Genomic DNA, 3,440 nt, shown 5'->3' with positions numbered 1-3,440 from the left:
AAATTTCATCTCAAATGCAGTGGAGCTCTCTATGGAGGGATGAAGCAAAAGCCCTGGAGATTCAAGTATTACAGAAAGGTTATGAATCTCCCCCAGACAAGATTCTTGTTGAGCATCTTTATGCTGACCAGTAGGCTCAGGCTGGTTATGATGAGCACATATTGTCATGCAGGAAAGCAGGCTTAAATGCCTGGGTAAAGAAAGGTTCATGAACCAGGAAAAAGAGAAGAACCCTAGACTAAGATAGCACAGGGACAGATAGAAAAATTCACTGACTTTTTACAAAGACTATCCAGGGCAGTAGAGTTACAGGTAGCAGATTTAGACTCTAGAAAAATACTAATGGATTTTCGAATGTTGAACCATCCTTGCATCACCGGGAGGAAGCCTACTTGATCATAGTGGATGATTTTTCTGATATGGTCTTGGATTAGGTTTGCCAATATTTTATTGAGTATTTTAGCATCGATATTCATGAGGGATATCGGTCTGCAGTTCTCTTTCTTATTCTCATCTTTGTGTGTCTTGGGTATCAAAGTGATTGTAGCCTCGTAGAAAGAGTTTGGCAATATCCCATCTGCATCTATTGAGCGGAACAGTTTGAGGAGTACTGGAATTAGCTCTTGTTTGAATTTCTGGTAGAATTCAGCAGTGAAGCCATCTGGCCCTGGGCTTTTTTTGGTTGGGAGGCTTTTGATGACGGCTTCTATTTCATTAGGGGTTATAGGTCAATTGAAACTGTTTATGTGATCTTGATTTAATTTTGGTAAGTGATATTTATCCAGAAAGCTGTCCATTTCCTTTAGATTTTCCAATTTTGTGGAATACAGGTTTTCAAAGTATGACCTGAAGATTCTCTGGATTTCCTCAGTGTCTGTTGTTATATCCCCGTTTTCGTTTCTGATTTTGTTAATTAGCATGTTCTCTCTCTGCCTTTTGGTTAGTTTGGCTAGAGGTTTGTCTATCTTATTGATCTTCTCAAAGAACCAACTCTTTGTTTCATTGATTCTTTGTATTGTTTTCCTAGTTTCTACTTTGTTTGATTTCGGCTCTCAGGTTGATTATTTCCTGGCGTCTACTCCTCCTTGGTGTGTTTGCTTCTTTTTGCTCTAAAGCTTTCAGTTGTTCTGTCAATTCTCTAATGTGACTTTTCTCCAGTTTCTTCATGTGGGCACTTAGTGCTATGAACTTCCCTCTTAGCACTGCTTTCAGAGTTTCCCATAAGTGTAGGTATATGGTGTCTACATTCTCATTAAATTCTAGGAAGTCTTTAATTTCTTTTTTATTGCTTCCTCAACCCAGGAATGGTGCAATTGGGTGTTATTCATTTTCCACGTGAATGTAAGTTTTCTGCAATTTATATTACTGTTGAATTCTAGCTTTAATGCATGGTGGTCTGATAAGATACAGGGGTTTATTTCAATTCTTTTGTAACTGTGGAGGTTAGCATTGCTGCCAACTATGTGGTCAATTTTTGAGAAGGTTCCATGTGGCACTGAGAAGAAGGTATATTCTTTTGTGTTTGGATGGAATGTTCTATAGATATCTGTTAAACCCAGTTGGGTCATAACTTCTGTCAGATCCTTTGTTTCTTTGTTAAGTTTCTGTCTAGTGTTCCTGTCTAGTGGTGTAAGGGGGGTGTTGAAGTCTCCTACTATAAGTGTGTGTGTGGTTTTATGTGTGATTTGAGCTTTAGTAATGTTTCTTTTACAAATGTGGGTACTTTCATATTAGGGGCATAGATGTTCAGGATTGAATCTTCATCTTGATGGACTTTTCCTGTGATGAGTATGAAATGCCCTTCTTCATTTTTTTTTGATTGCTTTCAGTTTAAAGTCTAATTTGTTAGATATTAGGATTGCTACACCAGCTTGTTTCTTGAGGCCATTTGATTGGAAAAATTTTTCCCATCCTTTTACTCTGAGGTATTGCCTGTCTTTGAAATTGAGGTGTGTTTCTTGTAAACAGCAGAAGGATGGATTCTGTTTTCGTATCCATTCTGTTAGCCTATATCTTTTTATGGGTAAGTTAAGACCATTGACATTTAGGGATATTAATGTCCATTGTTCATTGGTTCTTCTTTGTTTTGGAATTATTGTTGGTGGTGTCATTGCGTGTGGATTTCGCCCTCCTATCTTTTTGTGTTTGGTAAAATAAGATTATCTATTGCCAGTGTTTTTGTGAGTGTAGTTATGTTCGTTGGGTTGGAGTTTTCCTTCCAGAACCTTCTGTAGTGCTGGATTTGTGGATATGTATTGTTTAAATCTGTTTTTGTCATGGAATATCTTGTTTTCTCCATCTATACTGATTGAAAGTTTTGCTGGGTACAGTAGTCTGGGTTGACATCCATGATCCCTTAATGCTTGTAGGGTATCTATCCAAGACCTTCTGGCTTTCAGAGTTTCCATTGAGAAGTCGGGTGTGATTCTGATTAGTTTCCTTTTTATGTATGATACTTGGCCTTTTTTCTTTGCTGCTCTTAATATTTTCTCTTTATTCTGTAGATTTGGTGTTTTGATTATTATGTGTCTGGGGGACTTCTTTTTGTGGTCCAGTCTGTTTGGTGTCCTGTAAGCTTCTTGTACGTTCATAGGCATATCCTTCTGTATGTTGGGGAAGTTTCCTTGTATGATTTTGTTGAATATGTTTTCTGTACTTTTGAGCAATGTTTCTTCACCTTCTCCTACACCTATTATTCTGAGGTTTGGCCTTTTTACGGTGTCCCATATTTCCTGGATATTTTGTGTTAGGGATTCGTTGGACTTGAGGTTTTCTTTGGTTGATGAATGTATATCCTCTAGCGAGTCTTCAGTACCTGAGATTCTCTCTTCCATCTCTTGAATTCTGTTGGTTATACTCACATCTTTAGTTCCTGATCGTTTATCCAGCCTTTCCATTTCCAGCATCGCCTCATTCTGTGTTTTCTTCATAGTGTCTATTTCAGCTTTCATGCTTTGAACTGTTTCAAGAGCTTCCTTCACTTGTTTGGATGTTTTTTTCTTGGCTTTCTTTAGATTCTTTAAGAGATTTATTTATTTCTTGAATTTTTTGGTTTGTCTTTTCCTCCATTTCGTTTAATTTTTTGTTTGCTTTTTCTTCTGTTTTCTTGTTTCCTCTTTAAAGGTCTCTGTCATCTTGCTGAGATAATTTTTGAGGTCCATCTCATCTTCGTACACTTGGGCTTTTCAGCTCTTGCTGGAGTGGAGTCCCTAGATTCTGGTGGTGTCATATTGGTCTTTCTGTTGTTCAGTGAAATCTTATTCTGTCTTCGTCCCATATCTTCTTTACGTGGATGCAGGTGGGGGTCTCTCTATCTCCTCTTGTGACCCAGTGGTGTGTGGGGGCCAGGAATTCAATGTCCACAACTCTGGGTGGTCTTGACTCTCCTGGTAGTCTCCTCACTAGTTCCTGGGTCGGTTGGTGGAATGGAAGAGTGGGGT

The sequence above is a fragment of the Cricetulus griseus genome, unplaced genomic scaffold, assembly GCF_003668045.3.
Source record: "Cricetulus griseus strain 17A/GY unplaced genomic scaffold, alternate assembly CriGri-PICRH-1.0 unplaced_scaffold_43, whole genome shotgun sequence".
NCBI classification, from domain to species: Eukaryota; Metazoa; Chordata; class Mammalia; order Rodentia; family Cricetidae; genus Cricetulus; species Cricetulus griseus.
Note: the sequence above shows the minus strand (reverse complement) of the source record.